The sequence below is a fragment of the Phyllobates terribilis genome, unplaced genomic scaffold, assembly GCF_046119375.1.
Source record: "Phyllobates terribilis strain yellow unplaced genomic scaffold, ASM4611937v1 Scaffold_13__5_contigs__length_258822181, whole genome shotgun sequence".
NCBI lineage: Eukaryota > Metazoa > Chordata > Amphibia > Anura > Dendrobatidae > Phyllobates > Phyllobates terribilis.
In genome coordinates, this window is record NW_027362773.1 from 244,663,442 (window position 1) to 244,690,314 (window position 26,873).

A 26,873-nucleotide genomic window follows, 5' to 3' on the forward strand; every position below is an offset into this window, starting at 1 on the left:
GCCCTTTTACCCAGAGACTGTCCCGGTCACCTGCTGTGACTACCTGCCTGTCTTCCCTGGTCGCCACCCGCTTCCTTACAAGGACCGTCCCCTTGTATAAGTTGCTCAGAGGTTCCGCCTCCCAGACCCGTTACAGTTTGCTCGGGCCATGGAGCCCGGTGGCACCCAAGCTCCCTCGCTCTCGGACCTTTGTCATGAACTGTCCCGTCAGAGGTCCCAACAGGAGTCCATCCTGAGTCACCTGCGGAATGTCAATTCTCGCCTGGACACTCTGACTGCTCCACCAGCAACCACCGCTTGTGTCATGACTCGCAACCTGGCAGCTCCGCTGCCCACCAATACCATGGTATCCTGCTCCGGACCCCGGCTTTCTGCACCTCCTCGCTTCGGAGGCGACTCCGCTCAGGCTCGGGGCTTCATAAACCAGTGCACCCTGCACTTTGAACTCCTGTCCCACCAATTTAACTCCGACCGGGCCAAAGTAGCCTTCATCATGTCCCATCTCACGGGGGAGGCACTGGCTTGGCTAAATCCTCTATGGGAGAGAGGAGACCCCCTGGTGTCCGACTTGCCTGCCTTTCTCACGGCTTTCCGGAAAGTCTTCGACGAACCCGGACGGAAGACCTCATCCGCATCGTCTCTGCTACGCCTCCGTCAGGGAAGTCTCACCGTGGGCCAATATGCCATACGGTTCCGTACCCTTGCCTCGGAGCTGGCCTGGGATAACGACGCTCTGGTAACTGTCTTCTGGGAGGGTCTGTCCGGCCGTATTAAAGATGAACTCGCCGGTCGGGACATTCCTACCACTCTCGATGACTTAATAACTCTTGCCACCCGGATTGACCTACGGTTCCAGGAGCGTGCCAAAGAGGTCACCCGTGAGAGGAGGTTTCCACGTCTAGCTCCTACCTTCCAGAAACCCGTCACTCCCTCCGTTTCTCCCCAGGTACACTCTCCTGAGCCTATGCAGGTCGACCAGACCAAGATGGTCAAAACCCGTCAGGACTTACGCCGTGCCGAGGGGAGCTGCTTCTACTGTGGCAGCAAGGAGCACCGGATCCGTACCTGCCCGGAGAGGTCGGGAAACGCCTGTGTCTAGGTTCGCTCAGAGAGGTCGACCTAGACAAGAATAAATCCTCTCCATCTCTGCTGCTGTCAGTCTCAATTATCTGCGGGGAGAACCGTTATTTCAAACTAGCCCAACTTGACTCTGGAGCAGCCGGGAATCTTATTTCACAGTCCCTGGTAGAAAAACACCGCATTCCCACCAAACCTCTGGCTGTACCCTTATCTGTCGCTGCCATGGATGGGGGCCTCTTACCACGTCCCATCCAACTCATCACCGAATCCATTACTCTGCAGGTGGGAATGCTGCATTCTGAGAGCATCTCTTTTCACGTTCTGCCTGGACTCTCTCACACCCTCTTACTAGGCCTACCTTAGCTCCAGAAACATTCACCCGTGCTTGACTGGAAGACCGGAGAAGTCCTTCGCTGGGGACAGGACTGCCATGAGACTTGTTTGGTTCCCGTTCATCCCGTCCGTCCTTCTCCTACCCCAACTAATCTACCTGGACTTCCGATTCCTTATTGGTCATTTGCTGATGTCTTTAATAAAAAGGAGGCAGAGACATTACCCCCTCATAGACCATACGACTGTCCTATCGACCTGCTACCCGGTACTACGCCTCCCAGTGGGCGTATTTACCCATTGTCCGCTGCTGAGACCCGGTCGATGTCCGAATATATTGAGGAGAATCTGGCCCGGGGATTCATCCGGAAATCTACCTCCCCGGCGGGAGCAGGCTTCTTTTTCGTTAAAAAGAAGGACGGCTCTCTCCGTCCCTGTATAGACTATAGAGGCCTTAACCAGATCAAGGTGAAGAATAAGTACCCCCTTCCGCTCATTCCGGAATTATTTGATCGTCTGAGGGGGGCTAGAATCTTCACCAAACTGGACCTCCGTGGGGCGTACAACCTGGTCTGTATCCGTCAGGGGGATGAATGGAAGACTGCATTCAACACCCGGGACGGCCACTATGAATATCTGGTAATGTCCTTTGGTCTCTGTAACGCTTCTGCCGTCTTTCAAGAGTTGGTCAATGACATCTTCCGGGACCTTCTCTACTCCTGCGTAGTGGTGTACCTGGACGACATCTTGGTCTTCTCTCCGGATCTCCAGACTCACCGGAGGGATGTTCGTCAGGTCCTGCTCAGGCTCAGACAGAATCACCTCTTCGCTAAATATGAGAAGTGCCTCTTTGAGCAGACCTCGCTTCCGTTTTTGGGCTACATTATTTCTCAGACCGGCCTCCGAATGGATCCAGAGAAACTGTCTGCCATCGAGAAATGGCCTCGACCGGAGGGGTTGAAGGCTATTCAGCGGTTCCTGGGCTTCGCCAACTACTACCACCTCTTCATACCGCACTTCTCTTCCCGGACTGCCCCAATTTCCGCGCTCACCCGTAAGGGCACTAATCCCAGAGAGTGGCTGCCCGAAGCAGAGGAGGCCTTTCTTTCTTTAAAACAGGCCTTCTCTTCCGCCCCGGTGCTGCATCGCCCGGACGGCAACAAGCAGTTCTTCCTGGAAGTTGACGCCTCCTCCTCTGGAGCCGGTGCGGTACTTACCCAAAAATCGTCTTCCGGGAGAATGGTAACTTGTGGCTTCTTCTCCAAACTCTTCTCCTCTTCTGAGCGCAACTATTCCATAGGAGACCGAGAGTTATTGGCCATCAAGCTGGCATTGGAGGAGTGGCGTTACCTACTCGAGGGGGCTCTTCACCCGGTAATAATTTACACTGACCACAAGAACTTGGCTTACCTCCAGCATGCCCAGAGACTTAACCCGTGCCAAGCCCGGTGGTCCTTGTTTTTTGCTCGCTTTGATTTTGTTCTTCATTTTCGCCCGGCTGACAAAAACATCAAAGCGGACGCCTTGTCCCGATCCTTTCTGGTGTCTGACCTCGAGGAAGAACCTAAACATATCATCGATCCCGCCAGAGTAATGCAGATGGCTCCCGTGAGTCTAAATCGTCTCCCTCCCGGTAAGACGTTCGTATCGGTACCTGATTGGGAGAAGATCCTACACTGGGGTCATTCGTCTAAACTAGCTGGCCACGCCGGTCAGAAAAAGACCCTCCAGCTTATTACCCGGCACTACTGGTGGCCTACCCTGCACAATGACGTTATAGACTTTGTTTCTGCCTGTGTGTCCTGCGCCCGCAACAAAGTTCCGAGACACCTGCCAGCCGGTCGCCTCCTTCCGCTTCCTGTACCTGCTGCCCCCTGGCAGAATATAGCTATGGATTTCATAACTGATCTCCCCGTCTCTGCCGGTTGTACAGTCATTTGGGTGGTCGCTGACCGCTTTTCCAAGATGGCTCACTTTATTCCCCTGCCAGGCCTCCCGTCTGCACCCGAGTTGGCTAAAGACTTTATCCGCCACATCTTCCGTCTTCATGGCCTGCCCCTCCACATCGTGTCGGATCGTGGGGTACAGTTCACCTCACGTTTCTGGAGAGCCACTTGTAAATTGCTAGACGTCACCCTGGACTTCTCCTCCGCTTACCATCCACAGTCTAATGGTCAAGTGGAGCGGATCAATCAGATCCTGACCAGTTACCTCCGGCACTTCGTTAATGCCCACCATTCTGACTGGGTGGATCTCCTGCCATGGGCCGAATTCTCTTACAACAATCACGAGAGCGAATCTTCCTCCAAATCCCAGTTTTTTGTAGTCTTCGGTCAGCATCCTCGGATCCCATTTCCCGTCTCCACCTCGGTGGATAATCCGGCTGCGGAATCTCTTGTTAACAAATTTTCCTCCATGTGGGAGAGTACCCGGTCCGCACTCCTTCAGTCGTCCGAGCGTATGAAAAGACATGCTGACAAAAAACGTCTGGATCCTCCTCAATTCCGTCCAGGGGATAAGGTCTGGCTCTCGTCCAAGTATGTCCGGCTCAAGATTCCTTCCTATAAGTTAGGGCCTCGGTTCATCGGTCCTCTGGAGATCATCAGTCAGATCAACCCGGTGGCCTATAAATTGAAACTCCCGGCCAACTTGCGGATCCCTAACTCCTTCCATGTATCTCTCCTCAAACCCGTGGTACTTAATTCTTTTTCCAAGTCTACAGGTACGCCTCCTGCTCCGGTTTCCGCTGAAAACGAGTTTGAGGTAGAGAACATTCTGGCCACAAAAAGGGTAAGAGGAAAGACCTTTTTTCTAGTAGATTGGAGGGGGTTTGGTCCTGAGGAGAGAACGTGGGAGCCTCGGGAGAACATCCATGCCCCTCTCATCCTTGCTAAATTTCTGTCTGGCCTAAAAAAGGGGGGGCCTAAAGGGGGGGGTACTGTAGCGTCGGCGTCCCTGCCTCCTGCTAGGCAGGGACGCTGTTCCCCTCACCTCTCCGCTCTGAGCCCGGCGCCCTCCTCCCGCTTTGCTGGCAGCGCGCGCTCCTTCCCGGCCACGGTGCTTAGGGTGCGCGCGCGCTCCCCCCCTCTTAAAGGGGCCGCGCGCGCCGTCCTAAGGAGTCCCCGGCCAATGGCCAGAGGACTTCACCATATATAAGGCACCTCCTCCAAAATGGAGGTGCCCGAGCAATGTTGTTGCACTGTTCACTACTCTGCTTCAGCCCTCAGGTCCCGTTTCCAGTTACCTGCCAGTTACCTGCCAGTTTCCTGCCAGTTTGCTGTCTGATTCCTGCCTGTTATCCGCTTACCTGCTTGCTAGCCTGAGGTTCGACGGTCTGCCTTCCGACACCTGTCAGTCTGTTTATGGACCAGCTTGCCCGCTCACCTGGGAGCGCTCACCTGCTACCTGTCTGCTAGCCTACCTGGAGGCTCCGCCGTCACGTGCTGTGACCACCTGCCAGTCCAGAGACTCTTGCCCGCTCACCTGGGAGCGCTCATCTGCTACCTGCCTGTTAGCCTACCTGGAGGCTCCGCTGTCACATGCTGTGACCACCTGCTTATCCAGAGACTCTCGCCTGCTCACCTGGGAGCACACATCTGCCATCTGCCTGCTAGCCTACCTGGAGGCTCAGCCGTCACAGGTCGTACCTACCCTTCACCCAGAGACTGTCCCGGTCACTTGCCGTGACCTCCTGCCCGTTCACCCAGAGACTGCCCCGGTCACTTGCTGTGACCTCCTGCCCGTTTACCCAGAGACTGTCCCGGTCACTTGCCGTGACCTCCTGCCAGTTTACCCAGAGACTGTCCCGGTCACCTGCTGTGACTACCTGCCTGTCTTCCCTGGTCGCCACCCGCTTCCTTACAAGGATCGCCCCCTTGTATAAGTTGCTCAGAGGTTCCGCCTCCCAGACCCGTTACATTATCCTACTTTTGGCATTTTTTTGCCGTAAAAAAAAACAGTAATAGTGTCTCCCTGACTGTTCAGACACAAATCTATCTGTTTAAAAGAGTCTGGTGTAGGCCAGAGAAATAAAACTGTGGTTTTGCAGTTCCACGGGTCAAATCTCTGTATTATCCTGCTTTTGACATTTTTCCGTAAAAAAAAACAGTAGTAGTGTCTCCCTGACTGTTCAGACACCAATATATCTGTATAAAAGAGTCTGGTGTAGGCCAGAGAAATAGAACTGTGGTTTTGCAGTTCCACGGGTCAAATCTCTGTATTATTCTGCTTTTGCCCTTTTTTGCCATAAAAAAAAACTGTAATAGTGTCTCCCTGACTGTTCAGACAGCAATATATCTGTTTAAAAGAGTCTGGTGTAGGCCAGCGAAATAGAACTGTGGATTTCCTCTTACACAGTTCTAATCTCCTTTTTGTTACCCTTTTTCCATTGATAGTGTGAGTGTAAGCTATTTTACTTAATTTACAATGGGCAAGGCGCGTGGCAAGGGACGTGGAACTGAACGTTCTGGTGATGGTGCGTGTAGAGAACGGGGCCGTGGCCTAGGTGAAAATGTGCCACAACCAACAGCCACATCTTATCGCTCTTCTTGACCGAATTACTAGGCAAGCACACTACAACAACAGTATTGCGAACTGATCAGTGTGAACAGGTTATTAATTGGATAGCAGATAATACTTCCAGTTACCTGGGCACCACCACCTCTGGTCTGTCTTCCGGTCTGTCAAGTTTTAGTAGCCGTGAGTGTCGACCACATACTCCTCCTCACCCTGATGCTCCTTCCCCCCACCATGCCGAATGTAGTCAGACAGCAACTGATCCCACTCTTGGACACTCTGAAGAGCTGTTCACTGGTCCATTTCCATATTTGTGCCCCGCGCCTGCTCCGCTTGAAGTGGTGGAAGAGGAGATCCCATGTAGCGATGCCCAAATATTTGAACAGCCACGGCCACAGGAAGTCGACGTTGGCAATTTGTCACAAGAGGTGGACGATGACGAGACACAATTGCCACGAAGTGAGGAGGAGGATCGTGGTGCGCAAGTGGAAGAGGAGGAGGTGGTGGATGATCTAGTAACTGACCCAACGTGGCAGGAGTACATGCATAGCGAGGCCAGCAGCACACAGGGGGAGGGAGGCAGAGTACCCCAACAGGCAGGAAGAAGCAGTGTGGTGGCCGCACACAGAAGGCGGGCAACAGTTCCCCTTGTTATGGCAGTTTCTCAAGAAACAGCATCCACGTTCACGTCCCACCGCAGCGTTCAATTGTCCATATCCCAGAGCTTTGAACGAAAGCGCAAATTCACAGCCAACGCCCCACAGGCCACAGTCCTAAATTTGCATATTTCATGACTGCTTGCGTCGGAAATGCTGCCTTTTAGGCTGGTGGAGACGGAATCCTTCCGCAACCTTATGGCGGTGGCCGTCCCTAGGTACGCGGCCCCCAGCCGACACTATTTTGCCCAGTGTGCCATCCCCGCACTACACAAGCACGTGTCCCAAAACATCTGCCGTGCCCTCAACAGCGCAGTTACTGGGAGAGTCCACCTGACAACGGACACGTGGACAAGTGCTTGTGGCCAGGGACGGTACATCTCCCTGATGGCACACTGGGTAAACATAGTGGAAGCCGGGACCCAGTCGGTCCTTGGGACGGAACACATCCTCCCCACACCGAGGATTGCGGGCCTATTGTCAGTCAGAGTTGCCCCCACAGTGTACAGCTCCTGCGCATCATCCTCCTCCTCCTCATGTTCAGCCTCCATCTCAGATATCACCACATCAGTTACAAGCTGGAAGCACTGCAGTACTGCCTCAGCCAAGCGGCAACAGGCTGTGCTGAAACTCATAAGCTTAGGTGATAAACCTCACACTGCTTGTGAGTTGTGGACAGCTGTGAAAGAGCAGGCAGATCTGTGTCTGAGACCGCTGAACCTACATCCCGGCATGGTCGTGTGTGACAATGGCCGTAACCTGGTGGCGGCTCTGAGGCGAGGCGAGATCACACACGTACCATGCCTGGCTCATGTGCTTAACCTCGTGGTTCAGCGGTTTCTTAAATCGTACCCCGAGTTGCCAGATCTGCTCGTCAAAGTACGCCGCCTGTCAGCTCATTTTCGGAAGTCAACTACAGCTTCTGCCGTCCTTGCTGTGTTGCAGCAGTGTTTGCAGCTTCCGGCACACTGACTGGTGTGTGATGTCCCCACACATTGGAACTCTACCCTCCACATGTTGCAAAGGATTTGTGAGCAGAAGAGAGCAGTTGTGGAGTACCAGCTGCAACAAGGTCATTGATATTCAGGTCAGACTCCACACATAAGACCTCAGGAGTGGACCTGGATGTCTGACATGTGTACCATCCTGACAAACTTTGAGGAGTCCACCAAGATGGTGAGTGGCGATGATGCCATCATTAGCGTCAGCATCCCACTTGTCTGTCTTTTGCAACGCTCTCTGCAGAGAATTAAAGAGGCGGCATTGCAGCCAGAGTATGATGAGATGGATCAAGAAGCCGTAATGGGCTATTACACACAGCCCAGCCTCATCTCATCCCAGCGTGCATTGGGGGACAATGAGGGAGAGGAGGAGGAGGAGGAAGAACAGGATCTGGTATCATGCGCTGTAGACGGTAGTACCTGTACAACTGTCATACAGTTGGTTCAGCGTGGGTGGCCTGAGGACAGGGGGGAGGAAGAGGAGGAGTAGGATGAGGAGAGCATGGTCAGTCGTCATCTTGGTGAGGACACGGAAGTCTTGCCCGTTACCAGTCTGGCACACATGGCTGACTTTATGTTACGCTGCCTTAACCGTGACCCTCGCGTTGTCAAAATGTTGGGTGACAGTCAATACTGGTTGGTGACACTTTTAGACCCCCGCTACAAGGAGAACTTTCACTCTCTTATTCCTGAGGTGGAGAGGTCTACAAAAATGGGGCAGTACCAGAAGGCCCTTGCTGCAGAACTGTTAAAAAAATTCCCATCTGAACACGCTAGCAGCAGAGGTCACAGTTCGTTGACCAACCAAGGCGTACAGGCGAGAGAGATGCAACTCCAATCCAGCAGAGGCAGGGGAACACTGTCGACATTCTGGGACAGTTTTCTGAGACCCGCCCAGCTTACAGGCCCTGACGCGTGGGGTACTCTCACAAGGAGTGGAAAGTTTCAAAAGATGGTGAGGGAGTACCTTGCCGACCGTACCAGCGTCCTCCGTGATTCCTCTGTGCCTTTTAATTATTGGGTATCCAAGCTGGACACTTGGAATGAACTCGCTCTGTACGCCTTGGAGGTCCTGGCCTGCCCTGCCGCTAGCGTGTTATCGGAGCGTGTTTTTAGTGCCGCTGGGGGAATTATAACTGATAAGCGCACTCGCCTGTCAACTGACAATGCTGACAAGCTGACTCTTATCAAAATGAACAAGGGCTGGATTGGGCCAGACTTCTCATCACCACCAAATGACAGCAGAGTAACATAATGTCAAATCCACTGTGTTATTTTGGGAGGTGTATTCCCATGCACCGCTTCACACCCACACATGTGTATATGCTTCCTCATTTCGGCTGTTTTTTGCTCTTCTCCTTATCCTCAGCCTCCACCACCACTATACCACCAGGGTGACCGTGGTCCGTGTTGCCAGCATTGCAAGTTCCTCCATCCTAATTTTTGGCAGCTTTTGCTTGGAAGGCATAGGCAAAGACTATGGGAGACCCACTCCCCAATAATGGGATTAATGTTTTTAATATGCTGTACTGCATGGCTCTTGTAAGGGGCATGAAAACCGTCTTGTTAAGCTACTCTGAACTCCACGTCTCTTCCAAGGGGCATTAAAACCATCTTGTTAAGCTACTGCAACCTCCACGTCTCTTCCAAGGGGCATTAAAACCATCTTGTTAAGCTACTGCAACCTCCACGTCTCTTCCAAGGGGCATTAAAACTGTCTTCTTAAGGTACTGCGACCTCCACCACTTTTCCAAGGGGCATTAAAACCATCTTGTTAAGCTACTGCGACCTCCACCACTTTTCCAAGGGGCATTGATATTGTCTTTTTATTCCACTGCGACCTCCACCATTCTTCCAAGGGGCATTAAAACTATCTTGTTAAGCTACTGCGACCTCCACGTCTTTTCCAAGGGGCATTAAAACCGTCTTGTTAAGCTACTGCGACCTCCAACACTTTTCCAAGGGGCATTGATATTGTCTTTTTATTCCACTGCGACCTCCACCATTCTTCCAAGGGGCATTAAAACCGTCTTGTTAAGCTACTGCGACCTCCACGTCTCTTCCAAGGGGCATTAAAACCATCTTGTTCAGCTACTGCAACCTCCACGTCTCTTCCAAGGGGCATTAAAACCGTCTTGTTAAGCTACTGCGACCTCCACGTCTCTTCCAAGGGGCATTAAAACCGTCTTGTTAAGCTACTGCAACCTCCACCACTTTTCCAAGGGGCATTATAACCGTCTTGTTAAGCTACTGCGACCTCCACCACTTTTCCAATGGGCATTAAAACCGTCTTGTTAAGCTACTGCGACCTCCATGTCTCTTCCAAGGGGCATTAAAACTGTCTCGTTAAGCTACTGCGACCTCCACCATTCATTCAAGGGGCATTAAAACCGTCTCGTTAAGCTACTGCGACCTCCACAGCTCTTCCAAGGGGCATTGCATTTCCTCCTAATTTTAGTCAGCTTTTGCTTTTCAATGCATAGGCGAACACTAAGGGAGACCCACTCCCCAATAATGGGTAGAAGGATTTTAGTATGCTGTAATCCACGTCTGTTTCAAGGGGCAGTGCAGTTCCTCATAATTTTTGGAAAGCCTTCCATTCACTGCTTAGGCCAACAGTGCACAGGAGACCCAGTTGCTATAAATGGAAAAACCGGTTTAGTTAAGGCCCTCTGATCTCCATGTCACTTCCAAGGGGCATTGGAGTGCCTCAAAATTTTTGGTAGGCATTGCACTCACTGTATGCCCTATAACTGTGTAGCCGAACCGCTCCTTTTGGTACAGAAACATATCCTACAAGACATGTGTGGTTAACTAGCCTGATATTGATGTGAATGGTCCCTGTTCCTCCTGATCTTTCTCCTTTGCCACCACCTCATCCATCATTCATCACCTGAAGTTTTGTTTTAACGATAGTCATAGAACTGGGATAGTAGCAGGAAAACATCCAGCCATCCTTGGAGAAGGTAGGATATGCGCCAAAACGCTGACCACCTCAGGCCTAGCCACTACTACATACATACGCTTGCATACCAAGAAAACAAAGCAAACGCTAACTTCTATCATCAACATCATGGTCAGGCTGGGGACCATGTGTGGACACCCGGCCACGGGCGACTGGGGACCGAGTATGAACACCCGGCCACTGCCTGGCGGCTGGGGACCGAGCGTGGACACCCGGCCGCCGGGCGGCTGGGGACTGAGTATGGATACCAGGCCGCCGACGCAGCCATGAAATGGTAGCCGGCGTCTGCCTCCACATGCCTAAAAGGCCCAATTTCAAGTGCAAGCAAGCTAGCAGTATGGTATTGCAGCCTGGGGTGAGTGGGTGGCAGGTTGCACACTTACGCTTGCATTCCAAGGAAACAAAGCAGATGCTAACTTCTATCATCATCATCATGCTCTTCACCTTGGCACTCTCAACTCCCCTGATGGAGAAACCAGGGCCCACCGGAGGAGTCTGGTTCTCTGGAGGGCTCGTCCAATGCTGCCCTAAAGAAGGCCAGGCTAAGAAAAGTGTGGGGGAAGTTGACAGGAGAAATAGGGGCGGCTGGGGACCGTTTATGGACACCCGGCCGCCCCCAGGCGGCTGGGGACCATGTGTGGACACCCGGCCGCGGGTCGGCTGGGGACCGAGTATGGACACCCGGCCACCGGGTGGCTGGGGACTGAGTATGGATACCAGGCCGCCGACGCAGCCATGAAATGGTGGCCGGCGTCTGCCTCCACATGCCTAAAAGGCCCAATTTCAAGTGCAAGCAAGCTAGCAGTATGGTATTGCAGCCTGGGGGTGGGTGGGTGGCAGGTTGCACACTTACGCTTGCATTCCAAGAAAACAAAGCAGATGCTAACTTCTATCATCATCATCATGCTCCTCACCTTGGCACTCTCAACTCCCCTGATGGAGAAGCCAGGGCCCACCAGAGCAGTCTGGTTCTCTGGTGGGCTCGTTCAATGCTGCCCTAAAGCAGGCCATGCTAAGAAAAGTGTGGGATAAGTTCACAGGAGAAATAGGGCGGCTGGGGACCGTTTATGGACACCCGGCCGCCCCTAGGCGGCTGGGGACCGTATGTGGACACCAGGCAGTGGGCCGGCTGGGGACCGAGCGTGGACACCCGGCCGCCGGGCGGCTGGGGACTGAGTATGAATACCAGGCCTCCGACGCAGCCATGACATAGTGGCAGGCGCCTGCCTCCACATGCCTAAAAGGCCCAATTTCAAGTGCAAGCAAGCTAGCAGTATGGTATTGCAGCCTTGGGGGTGGGTAGGTGGCAGGTTGCACACTTACGCTTGCATTCCAAGAAAACAAAGCAGATGCTAACTTCTATCATCATCATCATGCTCCTCACCTTGGCACTCTCAACTCCCCTGATGGAGAAGCCAGGGCCCACCGGAGGAGTCTGGTTCTCTGGTGGGCTCATCCAATGCTGCCCTAAAGAAGGCCAGGCTAAGAAAAGTGTGGGGGAAGTTGACAGGAGAAATAGGAGCGGCTGGGGACCATGTGTGGACACCCGGCTGCGGGGCGACTGGGGACCGAGTATGGACACCCGGCCGCCCCCTGGCAGCTGGGGACCAAGCGTGGACACCCGGCCGCCGGGCGGCTAGGGACTGAGTATGGATACCAGGCCGTCGACACAGCCATGACATGGTGGCCGGCTTCTGCCTCCACATGCCTAAAAGGCCCAATTTCAAGTGCAAGCAAGCTAGCAGTATGGTATTGCAGCCTGGGGGTGGGTGGGTGGCAGGTTGCACACTTACGCTTGCATTCCAAGAAAACAAAGCAGATGCTAACTTCTATCATCATCATCATGCTCCTCACCTTGGCACTCTCAACTCCCCTGATGGAGAAGCCAGGGCCCACCAGAGCAGTCTGGTTCTCTGGTGGGCTCGTTCAATGCTGCCCTAAAGCAGGCCATGCTAAGAAAAGTGTGGGATAAGTTCACAGGAGAAATAGGGCGGCTGGGGACCGTTTATGGACACCCGGCCGCCCCCAGGCAGCTGGGAACCGTGTGTGGACACCCGGCAGTGGGCCGGCTGGGGACCGAGCGTGGACACCCGGCCGCCGGGTGGCTGGGGACTGAGTATGAATACCAGGCCTCCGACGCAGCCATGACATAGTGGCAGGCGCCTGCCTCCACATGCCTAAAAGGCCCAATTTCAAGTGCAAGCAAGCTAGCAGTATGGTATTGCAGCCTTGGGGGTGGGTAGGTGGCAGGTTGCACACTTACTCTTGCATTCCAAGAAAACAAAGCAGATGCTAACTTCTATCATCATCATCATGCTCCTCACCTTGGCACTCTCAACTCCCCTGATGGAGAAGCCAGGGCCCACCGGAGGAGTCTGGTTCTCTGGTGGGCTCGTCCAATGCTGCCCTAAAGAAGGCCAGGCTAAGAAAAGTGTGGGGGAAGTTGACAGGAGAAATAGGAGCGGCTGGGGACCGTGTGTGGACACCCGGCCGCGGGGCGACTGGGGACCGAGTATGAACACCCGGCCGCCCCCTGGCAGCTGGGGACCAAGCGTGGACACCCGGCCGCCGGGCGGCTAGGGACTGAGTATGGATACCAGGCCGCCGACACAGCCGTGACATGGTGGCCGGCTTCTGCCTCCACATGCCTAAAAGGCCCAATTTCAAGTGCAAGCAAGCTAGCAGTATGGTATTGCAGCCTGGGGGTGGGTGGGTGGCAGGTTGCACACTTACGCTTGCATTCCAAGAAAACAAAGCAGATGCTAACTTCTATCATCATCATCATGCTCCTCACCTTGGCACTCTCAACTCCTCTGATGGAGAAACCAGGGCCCACCGGAGGAGTCTGGTTCTCTGGTGGGCTCGTCCAATGCTGCCCTAAAGTAGGCCAGGCTAAGAAAAGTATGGGGGAAGTTGACAGGAGAAATAGGGGCGGCTGGGGACCGTTTATGGACACCCGGCCGCCCCCAGGCGGCTGGGGATCGTGTGTGGACACCCGGCCGCGGGGCGGTTGGGGACCGAGTATGGACACCCGGCCACCCCCTGGCGGCTGGGGACCAAGCGTGGACACCTGGCCGCCAGGCGGCTGGGGATTGACTATGGATACCAGGCCGCCGACACAGCCATGACATGGTGGCCGGCGTCTGCCTCCACATGCCTAAAAGGCCTAATTTCAAGTGCAAGCAAGCTAGCAGTATGGTATTGCAGCCTGGGGGTGGGTGGGTGGCAGGTTGCACACTTACGCTTGCATTCCAAGAAAACAAAGCAGATGCTAACTTCTGTCATCATCATTATGCCCCTCACCTTGGCACTCTCAACTCCCCTGATGGAGAAGCCAGGGCCCACCGGAGGAGTCTGGTCCTCTGGTGGGCTCGTCCAATGCTGCCCTAAAGAAGGCCTGGCTAAGAAAAGTGTGGAGGAAGTTGACAGGAGAAATAGGGACGGCTGGGGACCGTTTATGGACACCCGGCCGCCCCCAGGCAGCTGGGGATCGTGTGTGGACACCCGGCCGCGTGGCGGCTGGGAACCGAGTATGGGTACCTCGCTGCCGAAGCAGCCATGAGGTAGTGGCCAGCTTCGGCCTCCTCCAAACTAAAAGGCCCCATTTCAAGTGCAAGCTAGCAGTATGGTATTGCAGCCTGGGGGTGGGTGGGTGGCAGGCTGCATACTTGCGCTTGCATTGCAAGGAATGGGGGAGGTACAATTGAACACTGCCCTGGGACAAGGACTTGCACGGGGATAGTTGCAAGTCTATATCTTCTGATGCAGCAAGGATCACTTCTGATGGGCACACTTTTAGGCAGTGACCTGGGTGTCAGAGATGCTTCCAGGGGTCTTCCCCATGCTGTTCCCATGTCTTTTCAGCACTGTATGCATGTGTAACACAGCACATGGCCAGATAGGATTGTAAAATGTTAAAATGACATTTCCCGGTGAATGCATTTGTCACGGTTGAAAGCAATACAAAAGTGCAAAAACGCATAAAAAATGCTACTTGTGAACATTGCCCAAGGTGTGGAGGAGTATTTTTGTTTTCGGTTATTTATTTTACCTTATACACAAGTCTTTACCCTGGAAAGGATGTTCCTTAACGTATTTCACAGGAAAACCGTTTGAGTTTGGTGTTTGAACGTTTTTCTGTGAGCCCATAAAAGTGGTTTAATACCTCTGACCACGTTGTTGACAGCAGTGACCTGGGGGTCAGAAATGCTTCCTGGGGCGATCCCCATGCTGTCCCCATGTCATTTGAGCACTGTCACTATCGTTTTGGGCACTTTTTAGGCTTTCTACAGACTGCCGGGGGTGCCGCCGCAAAAATGCTCGGGTCTCCCATAGACTAACATTGGGCTCGTTGCTCGGGTCGAGCACCCGAGTATCACGGTGAGCTCGCCCCCAGCTTCGAGCACCCGAGCATTTTAGTGCTCGCTCAACACTAGTTATTTTGCTTCACCATTTGGAGCACTGGAGACACCTCTCAGTAGAAAGTTACTTTTTTCATTGTGAACTCAGCGGTACAATAACTTATTATATAAATCAGAACATATTTTATATGTCATATTTGTAAAAAAAAAAAAAAAAAGCAAAAGTTACACTTTTCAGGCATTTCCAGTATTAGAAAAAAGATCATGTGATTCAGCAGCTTCCGTTGACGTGGATTTTGTTGTGAAAATCTTGCAGATACGCAGCACATTTCATTCTTTGCATTGCATTGGATTTTCTCTTTAGTGTGTGGATGCGATTTTGGAAGATCCAGACGGAAAATCTGCTGCATATATCTAAAAGTGACTATCCGGTTAGATATACAAACATCATCTGAGGAATACTTCAAAAAGTTACTCTCCTTTTGCAGGTAACATGGTTGCACAGCTTAGCAGACCACCCGGTGCACACTGTGCGTTGGTAGTCCAAGATATTCTCTCTGCTCCCAAATTGGCCAACACTGCTCACATAAGGATCTAAACATCTTTTACGAGAGACAAATTGGGATAACCAAATTATTGGGTCAGAGCAGCTCTAAAAAGGCTCTGCGGTGTGTTCTCAATATGGAGATGGTAGGAATCCAAAGTCATCCAAAGAAAGAGAACTGGGGAACCAGTGACAATTGGAGACTTTGTTGGAAGTGAAGGCTCGCCCCCCCCATCTGGTCCAGTCCAACAGACGAGTTTCTGTAGTGTATGTTCTAATAAATTTAATGCCGGCTATAATACTAATATGTCAAAACACACAGAGCATCACAGGCACATAAAATGCCTACAATGGGCATCTGAATATGAGAACTGGACCATGGGGCGCTGGAAGAAGGTGGCCGGGTCCTGATCTCAGTGCATTACAAGTGCACTGAGGGTACTGCTACTGCCTCAAACAAGTCTCAAAAAATCTGATACGGTGGGAATTGCTTGTCCCAATCACAGTACCCTTGAGGTTGCAATTCAACCCCATCCACTTATATTGTGCAGCAATGTAGCAGCAGCACTTAGCAAACTTTTTTTGCACAACAGGTGTCGCAGCCAAAGTCGCCGTGCAACCACAGCGTTTAACCTTCACTTAGTCGTGCCAAAATAATTAAACTATTAGTCGCTCGCAGCTCGCTATGGCATGTGTAGTTGATGCCGCGTCTCATGATGTACTAAGGAGGAAGGGGCACCCAAACTAGGAAGCTACTAAAACGAATGGTTACTTATCTTCCATACTTTCTGAAATATGATGAAAACCAGCTTGCTTGGGGTCCAATGGACCCTACGCGACTAATTAAGAGTTAAAAGTGTTACTATGGCCTTCAAAGTCCTGAAATCTCAATCCAATTGAGCATATTGGGGATGTGCTGTAAAAGCAAGTCCAATCAATGGAAACTCCACCTCACAGCAGATCAACTGGTTCCAGTGCAGGCGACAGCCGGATGTGATCTGTTGCGGCGCTGCACTGCACAGCTCTGTTAACAGCATAGTTGCTGCAGCGGGGTACTGCATATCCGCCCTACAAATAAATAAGGGTGGATCTGCAGTTGATGGAGATGTGCTTTTCCGCTCTGCAACTAAGCACATCGGACCGCCGCTGGCGTAAACTGGAACAGCTGATTGATGGGGGTGCTGGGTGTCGCACCCCCACCAATCTGGTACCCTTATCCTAATGATAGGTCATCAATTTTAAAGTACTGAACAATCCCTTTAATGTCTTGGTGCCAGACAACAGAGGACACCTTCAAATGGCTTGCGGAGTCCAGACCTCAGCGGGTCAGAGATGTTTTGATGGCACAAAAAGGACAGGCGGGTTCAATATAATGGCTGATCATTATGAGTCAAATATATATCCTAATATATTCATTTCGCTATGGAAGGTTTCCATTCATACTATGTAGATAGATTTTCAACATTAGTTTTACAAAAAAATATTTTTGCAGTAGCATGGATAGTCATAGTGCTAATAGGATCGGTATCATTCAAATATTCACACCCTTAACTTAAGTCTAAAAATGTCTAAGCACCGGCAAAGCTTATATGTAAATGCCCTTATCATCTTTTCTTAACCAAAGCGGTTTCCTTCAATGATTTCGGGTGATTTATGACCTAACTTTCTCTTTTCCCAGACAAACCTGTGTGATCCCATTTCTGTAGATTCATCTTTAGACTTCAACGTTGTAAACCGTTTAAACAATTATACGGTAAAAAGCCTCAAGTGCTTTGTGTAGAAGCTTTCCATAGTGATATTTTAAAGATGTCTATATATCCAAAAAATAAAAAAATTGGTTGCACTCCATCAGTTGTAATAAGAAAAAAGTCTGTATTTAGACAATGCTAAGTTTCGACGCTCTCAATGGAGCATTCATCAAGCAATATGAGTAATACTCACAGTGACACGCCCTATTCTGTCCAATGATCTCTCACTAAAATGTATCCAGGACCTTCAGAAAACCAGTTACATGACCTTATACAGTCATGGCCAAACGTGTCGGCACCCTTGAATTTGTTCCAGGAAATTAAGTATTTCTCCCAGAAAATTTGGCATTGCTGACAGCCTCCAAACATTTCTTGTAGCCATCTATAAGCTTCTTGCACATCTCAGCTGGAGTTTTCTCCCACTCTTTCTTTGCAGTTTGTTCAAACTTTTGAATGTTTGCAGGTTTCTTTTTCCCAATGGCAGATTTCAGCTCACCCCAAAGATTTTAAATGAGATTGAGGTCAGGACTCATTGCTGGCCATTTTAAAACAGTCCATTTTTTCTTTTTCAACCATTCCTGTGTACTTTTGGATGTGTGCTTTGGGTCATTGTCTTGCTGAAGGACCCATGATCTTCGACTCAAACCAAGTTTTCTTACACTGGGTAGGACATTTCGCTCTAAAATCTCTTGATAATTGTCTGATTTCATGATTCCTGTGATATGGTCAAGACCTCCAGTAACAGACGCAGTAAAGCAACCCCACAGCATTATGGATCCTCCACCATGCTTAACTCTTGGTAAGGTGTTCTTTTCCTTATAAGTTTCATTGCGCCATCTGTAAACAAACTGCTGCTTTGCATTGCCAAAAAGGTCTGTTTTGGTTTCATCTGTCCACAGAACATTTTCCCAGAAGGATTGTGGTTTGTCAAGGTACACTTTGGCAAAGATCATTAGTTCCTTTTTATGTTTTTTCTTCACCAATGCTTTCTTCCTTGGCCTTTGCCCATAAAGCTCTGCTTGGTTTAGTGTGCGGCGTATGGTACTTGTTGAAACCATGATCCCATACTGTTCCAGGTTGGCCTTCAGGTCTTTGGATGTTTGATGTGGTGTTTTTTCTACCATTTGCACCAACTTTTGAAGACATCTCTTGTCAATTTTCCTCTTTCCCATAGTCCCAGGGAGGTTTTTAATGGTTCCATGCTTGACAAATTTCTTACTAACATTGCCCATTGTTGAGACTGGGATACCAAAGTCTTTAGAGATGGGCTTATACCCTTTGGAAGTCTTGTGTTTGCTAATAATAGCAGTTCTAATGTCCTCAGACAGCTACTTTGACTTTACCATTGTGACAAAGGAACAGGGCCTACTGTGTGGTTTTTAAAACACTGAAGTCATCATTCACTGGCTATTTCATGTCACATGGGCACCGACAATTAATCACAAGTGAATCTCTATTGTAATTTACAACAGGTGAGTCAAAATGTGTTTCCATACTAATTAATCTAAAAGGTGCCAATACCAGTGACACGGCAAGATTTAGGTTTTTCTATTTTTTTCCTCTCATTGTTCTTTGTTTTAAATTATTGTTTATCATTTGATCTTTTGTGTTTAATACGAGTGCTATATACAAAAAAACTGTTTCACTTGATTCATGTTTTTCAGGAGATATTCCACATTATGTACAGTACAGACCAAAAGTTTGGACACACCTTCTCATTTAAAGATTTTTCTGTATTTTTATGACTATGAAAATTGTACATTCACACTGAAGGCATCAAAACTATGAATTAACACATGTGGAATTATATACTTAACAAAAAAGTGTGAAACAACTGAAAATATGTCTTATATTCTAGGTTCTTCAAAGTAGCCACCTTTTACTTTGATGACTGCTTTGCACACTCTTGGCATTCTCTTGATGAGCTTCAAGAGGTAGTAACCAGAAATGGTTTTCACTTCACAGGTGTGCCCTGTCAGGTTTAATAAGTGGGATTTCTTGCCTTATAAATGGGGTTGGGACCATCAGGTGTGCTGTGCAGAAGTCTGGTGGATACACGGCTGATAGTCCTACTGAATATACTGTTAGACGCTTTTTTCTTGCCATAATAAAAATTCTAAGTAAAGAAAAAAGAGTGGCCATCATTACTTTAAGAAATAAAGGTCAGTCAGTCTGAAAAATTGGGCAAACTTTGAAAGTGTCCCCAAGTGCATTTGCAAAAACCATCAAGCGCTACAAAGAAACTGGCTCACATGAGGACCACCCCAGGAAAGGAAGACCAAGAGTCACCTCTGCTTCTGAGGATAAGTTTATCCGAGTCACCAGCCTCAGAAATCGCAGGTTAACAGCAGCTCAGATTAGAGACCAGGTCAATGCCACACAGAGTTCTAGCAGCAGACACATCTCTTAAATTAAAGATGTGTCTGACAGGATATCAAGACTCTTCAGACCTACAGATCACTACCCATTCCTGCTAATACATGTGGGGACAAATGACACCACAAGAAAGGACCTGGAAACCATCTGCAGTGACTTTGAAGACTTAGGCAAGAAAGTGAAAGAATTGGGAGCGCAGGTGGTCTTCTCATCCATCCTCCCAGTGGATGGCCATGGAACAATGAGGTGCAATAAGATTCTACAGGTGAACAACTGGCTACGTCGATGGTGCCGTCAACAAGGATTTGGATTTCTGGATCACGGAATGAATTACCTATACGATGGACTACTTGCTAGAGATGGGGTGCACCTTACGAAGACTGGAAAACATGTATTTGGAAGTCGCCTTGCTACACTCATCAGGAGAGCTTTAAACTAGAACAATGTGGGAAGGGAAGCAAAAGGCCAGAAAAAGCCATACAGCTGACAAATACTATTGAGATCTCTGCTACTGGAAGTGGAAAGGAAAAACTAAGACAAAACAATTTAAATAATAAAAATATGGGAGGAAGAGAAACCAATCACAAACTAAAATGTTTTTATACAAATGCACAAAGCATGGGCAACAAACAAGGAGAATTGGAACTACTAATGCAGGAAAAGAAATATGATGTCATTGGAATCACTGAGACTTGGTGGGACGATACACATGATTGGAATACAAGGCTAAAAGGATACAACTTATTTGCAAGAAACAGACTTGATAAACGAGGAGGAGGTGTCACATTGTATGTTAGAAAAGCGTATATCTGCACAGAGATTGAAGCTTCAGAGACTGGGAGTTCTGTGGAAACTGTTTGGGTAAGAATACAAGGAGAGAGCAACGGAAAGGACACCATTGTAGGCATTTACTACAGGCCACCTGGGCAAGCTGAAGATATGGATGAACTCTTTATGTATCAAATGACCAAGTTCTCAAAAAAATATGACGTAGTGGTCATGGGAGATTTCAACTATCCAGACATTTGTTGGGAATCTCTCTCAAGTAAAACTAACAGGTCAAGCAAATTCTTATCCTCTCTTGCTGACAACTTTATCTTCCAAAGGGTAGGGGAGAAAACAAGGGGATCTGATACTTTGGATCTAATCCTTATAAACAGGGAGGAAATGGTTGAGGAGGTAAAGTTGGCTGGGACCCTAGGAGGCAGCGATCATGCTATTATAGAATTTTGGATAACTAGAGGAGGAAGACATGTGAAGACTCAAACTTCAAGGTTAGATTTTAGAAAGGCAGATTTTAAGAGACTCAGAAAGAGAATAGGAGGGATCCAATGGCTGGATGTCCTTAAGGACAAAAATGTCCAGGAAGGATGGGAAATTTTTAAAAATGAGATTCTCAAAGCACAATCATTAACAATCCCGAAAAGTAGGAAGAATGGGAAGCATTTAAGGAAACCAGGATGGATGAACACAGAACTTAAACACATGCTAAAAAGAAAGAAAGAAATGTTTATTAAATGGAAAGAGGGAGGCATATCTAAAGAAGATTATAATGCAGTCTGCAGATCCTGTAGGGCACGTAACAGGTTAGCTAAAGCTGACAATGAATTAAGGCTTGCAAGAGATGTCAAAAGCAACAAAAAAGGATTTTGGGGGTATGTCAAAAGTAAAAGAAAAGTCAAAGATGCTATAGGATTTTTACAGGATGAAAATGGAGAAATGGTAAGAGAGGATGTTGAGAAGGCCGAACTTTTTAATTCCTATTTTGCATCTGTTTTCTCTCAGAAAGAAAATGTATCATCAACTGATCTTCACTGTCCTTTTAAAGGAATAGAAGAATCCAAGTTATCTGTAAACAGAAAGATTGTGAGGGAATATTTAGCTAACATAAATGAGTTCAAGTCTCCAGGTCCAGATGAATTACACCCCAGAGTACTGAAGGAGATCGTAGAAGAAATTTTAGAACCACTCTCCATAATCTTTGAAAATTCTTGGAGAACAGGAGAAGTCCCAGAAGACTGGAGAAGAGCAAATGTTGTTCCTATCTTCAAAAAGGGGAAGAAGGTGGACCCAGGGAACTATAGGCCGGTGAGTCTGACTTCTATACCAGGAAAGATCTTTGAACAAATTATTAAACAACATTAAGTACATGGATAAGAATGAAGTGATTAACCAGAGTCAGCATGGGTTTGTAACTAACAAGTCATGTCAGACTAACTTAATTTCCTTCTATGACAGAATCACTGACTGGGTGGATCAGGGAAATGCTGTAGATATAGTATATCTTGACTTCAGCAAAGCATTTGACAAAGTATCTCACACCATCCTTATTGAAAAAATGACCAAGTATGCAATGGACCAGGCAACTGTTAGGTGGATTCATAACTGGCTTAGTGATCGGACTCAAAGGGTGGTTGTAAATGGCTTCACATCCAGCTGGATGAATGTCTCAAGTGGGGTACCACAGGGCTCCGTCCTGGGACCTGTATTGTTCAACATCTTTATCAATGATTTAGATGAAGGAATTGAGGGTAAACTGATTAAATTTGCTGATGACACAAAGCTAGGAGGGATAGCTAATACTAGAGAAGAGAGAGAGAGGATTCAAAAAGACCTAAATAAACTGGAGCAGTGGGCAGCAACCAACAGAATGGTTTTTAACAGGGAAAAATGCAAAGTACTACATCTGGGCAATAAAAATGAAAAAAGCATATACAGAATGGGAGGAATAGAGCTAAGCAACAGTACATGTGAAAAAGACTTAGGTATACTAATAGATCATAGACTGAACATGAGTCAACAGTGTGATGCAGCAGCAAAAAAGGCAAATACAATTCTGGGATGTATTAACAGAAGCATACAGTCTAGATCACGTGAAGTCATTATCGGACTTTACTCCTCTTTGGTCAGACCTCATCTGGAATACTGTGTACAGTTTTGGGCACCACATTTTAAAAAAGAAATAGACAAACTGGAGCAAGTTCAGAGAAGAGCGACCAGAATGGTGACTGGTCTGCAAACCATGTCCTATGAGGAACGGTTGCAGGATTTGGGAATGTTTAGCTTGCAAAAAAGAAGACTGAGAGGAGACTTAATAGCTGTCTACAAATATGTCAAGGGCTGTCACATTGTAGAAGGATCATCTTTATTCTCATTTGCACAAGGAAAGACTAGAAGCAATGGGATGAAACTAAATGGGAGGAGACACAGATTAGATATTAGAAAAAACTTTTTGACAGTGAGGGTGATCAATGAGTGGAACAGGCTGCCACGAGAGGTGGTGAGTTCCCCTTCAATGGACGTCTTCAAACAGAGGCTGGACAGACATCTGTCTGAGATGATTTAGTGAATCCTGCTTTGAGCAGGGGGTTGGACCAGATGACCCAGGAGGTCCCTTCCAACTCTACCATTCTATGATTCTTCAACAACTGTTAAGAGGAGACTTTGGGCAGCAGGCCTTCATGGTAAAATAGCTGCTAGGAAACCACAGCTAAGGACAGGCAACAAGCAGAAGAGACATGTTTGGGCTAAAGAACACAAGGAATGGACATTAGACCAGTCTAAATCTGTGCTTTGGTCTGATGAGTCCAAATTTGAGATCTTTGGTTCCAACCACAGTGTCTTTGTGCGACCCAGAAAAGGTGAACGGATGGACTCAACATGCCTGGTTCCCACCGTGAAGCATGGAGGAGGAGGTGTGATGGTGTGGGGGTGCTTTGCTGGTGACACTGTTGGGGATTTATTCAAAATTGAAGGCATACTGAACCAGCATGGCTACCACAGCATCTTGCAGCGGCATGCTATTCCATCCGATTTGCGTTTATTTTTCAACAGGACAATGACCCCAAACACACCTCCAGGCTGTGTAAGGGCTATTTGACCAAGACGGAGAGTGATGGGGTGCTAAGCTAGATGACCTGGCCTCCACAGTCACCAGACCTGAACCCAATCAAGATGGTTTGGGGTGAGCTGGACCGCAGAGTGAAGGCAAAAGGGCCAACAAGTGCTAAGCATCTCTTGGAACTCCTTCAAGATTGTTGGAAGACCATTTCGGGTGACTACCTCTTGAAGCTCATCAAGAGAATGCCAAGAATGTGCAAAGCAGTCATCAAAGCAAAAGGTGGCTACTTTGAAGAACTTAGAATATAAGACATATTTTCAGTTATTTCACACTTTTTTGTTAAGTATATAATTCCACATGTGTTAATTCATAGTTTTGATGCCTTCAGTGTGAATGTACAATTTTCATAGTCATGAAAATACAGAAAAATCTTTAAATGAGAAGGTGTGTCCAAACTTTTGGTTTGTACTGTTCTTCATGGATGCCAATAACGATAAGCAGGACTGCATAGGGTAGTTACTACCAGCAGATGGTAGTAAGGAGATGGTTTTCCTTTGTTCTATGAGAGATCTAATTTGCACACGGATGTTACTTTGACGCTTACCACCTACTTAAACAATATGGCACCCAAGGCACACCCCATCAAAGCAATGGTATTACCCAATATCCATGGCATCTTTCAAAGGGATAATTCGCACTACCACTCTGGAAGAATGGTTCAGGAATGATTTGAGGAGATCTTTGGAGATCTGTGTGGAGTTCATGAAAATCCAATCCAATCCACAGATTATTGCTCATGGTGGCTCAGTAGTTAGCACTGTTGCTTTGCAGCACCAGAGTCCTGGGTTCAAATCCCTCCCAGGACAAGAACAGCAAGGAGTTTGTATGTTCTCCCCGTGTTTGTGTGGGTTTCCTCCAGGTTCTCCAGTTTCCTCCCACACTCCAAAGACATACTGATCTGGAATCTAGATTGTGAGCCCCAATGGGGACAGTGCCCATAATGTCTGTAAAGCGCAGCAGAATTAATGGCACAATATAAGCAAATAAAATGTGCTACTAATCTCTTGGCTTCAGGTACCACAAGAGTATTTGACTCCTAAAGAGTCCATGCCTCAGGTCATAGTTGTTTTGCTTTTAATGTTATGGGTGATCAGTGTAGAAAGTGATACCCCGGCTGATGGTAGCTTTTTTTTTTCAGTCTGAATGAATAAATATTTGAGGTTAAGTGAATATATATAGTAAAGATTGGAAGCATATAGACTGTGAAGGGAATTTGAATATCTCTATTCCCGTAAACGTCGTCTAGTCTTTTATTTTATATATTTTTCTTCAAAATCAAACCTGCTGATAGATTTGGAAACCTTGTGGCTATAAAGCTTTCACCTTGAAATAAAAAAAAAGGAAAAATTAAAAGAATAAGGACCCAGAAGAAGTTAAAAGAAGCATAGACAAATGAAGTGTTCAAGCTATGTTTCCGAGGGGGGTGAGTGGACTTTTTATCTAGGTACCTTTGAATTGCGAGTCAAGCTAGTGAAAGTTACAACTGGGTTAAAGTTTAAATGGCATAGAAGAAAGATGAAAAATATTTTATCCGGACGGTGGAACAAAGAGCTTGACTCTTTATCTATGTATCTGTCTAAAGAAAAACTACCAGGAGTCCTAGAGATGAGCTCACCTATTGTTCATATATAAGAATTAAAGTAATTGAAAGGAAAAACCGTAGGAACAATATTCAGCATTATACATCCAGCATTGTGGTTATAAGGATATTCAGTGACCCTGTAAGTGCTGGTGGATAGTGCAAATATGACAATAAAAAACAGAAAGACCATCAACGAATTATTAGTAATAACACTAATAGCATTTTATTTACTTTGTGATATAATACAGTCTATAGTTTAGCATATATTTATATTTGCATATAGTAAGTGGAAGCGGTGTTGTCACGGGTGTGTCAGGTATAATAGACAGTTGCTCTGGATCTGGCTGTAGCAGGTCACTGCGTTTGGCATTACAGACACCTTCTTAATCCTTCTGCCTTTAGGACCCAGTAGCGACCTCCCTCTTGCTACTGATTGACACACCCTGGCCTGGGGGTTTAAAACACTCAGTTTGCTTCAGGGAATCGCCTGTGATACTTCTATGTACAGGCTTGGAGAACTAACAGTCGGCTAGCGTCTTCGTTAATGCCCTTGGAGGACAGTTGGGGTTACTCCTTTGGTGTTAACTCAAGCTAAGTTCATCCCCTTTGTCTACTTTGTTGTCTTTAGTTTGTAGTGGGGCCTGACCAGTGCTCACCCCTCCCCCTTCCTATCTAGGGCCTAGCTCTAGGGTCATCCAGGGTTTAGAATCTTGCTCGGCAAAAGGTGCAGAACCTATATAGGGACAGTAGGGTAGGCAGGGTGATATTAGATCTGCCTAGGTGTCTCCACTCCCCCTTTCACTAGTGTTTGGGCTTCCTCCCCCTCTTCCCTTTGTGTTGCACTTAGTCTTTCCCACACCTTGCGTGACAGGTGTACACAAAAATCACAGAGCCCTATAACAAAACTCAGAAGAGTTCCGGTCCTTCAGAGACCTTTTCCAAATTCACTATGCCTTAAAATTTCCATGCAGTGAGTCCTACCTAGTGACCTCAGCAAATAACCACTATAACATACCCCATAGCAGTGGTGTATAGGTGTATACTGCCTGTATGGTGTACATGTGCCTGTCGCTTGGGTAACTAGAGAGGTACATAATAATAGATTTGTTTGGAGGATGACATTTTTTCTGAAAGCTGTTGTATTCCTTACATCCTTTTTTTAAGGAACAAACCTCAAACATGGTTGTATTTGGAAGGTTTTGTGAGCATTCCAGGGTGGATTGGGCCCAGCTTTCTTTGTAGTTGATCAAGCAAATTTGGCAGAAGATGCAGTTAGGGAACATTCAGATGGTCGTAAAACTCGGAAAAGGATCGCAACGCAATGCTTGGACTTGCCGTTGGCCCTCCCAACCCGAGCAAGACAGCATGTGTTCTTATGCTGTCATTATTGGGTCGTGAAAGCTGCCAGCCAGTCCAAGCATTGCGTTGCGATCCTTGTCTGAGTTTTACGACTGCCTGACTCTGCCCTAAGTGAGGATTATGGATGTTGAAAATTGTGTGTGACCCAATTGTAATGTTTACTAGAGAGTCACTTTGTTTGTGTGCATTATATTATACATTATTCCTAGTCCTTTACATCAATATAAGTTTTTTCTCTATTATTCTGCATTGCCCAATAACATGGGCCTTAAATGGGGTTGATTTTGGGAGGTTTTATGAGCGTTTTGTCAATCAGTGTACGTGGTGAACTATCTTGTGTGCATTATTTCTATACTGTGACATCACTGCAATTATTATCCGTGTATTGGGACATCACATTGTTTATTATTCCTGTACGATGATATCACTGTGTGCATTATTCCTGTACTGTGACA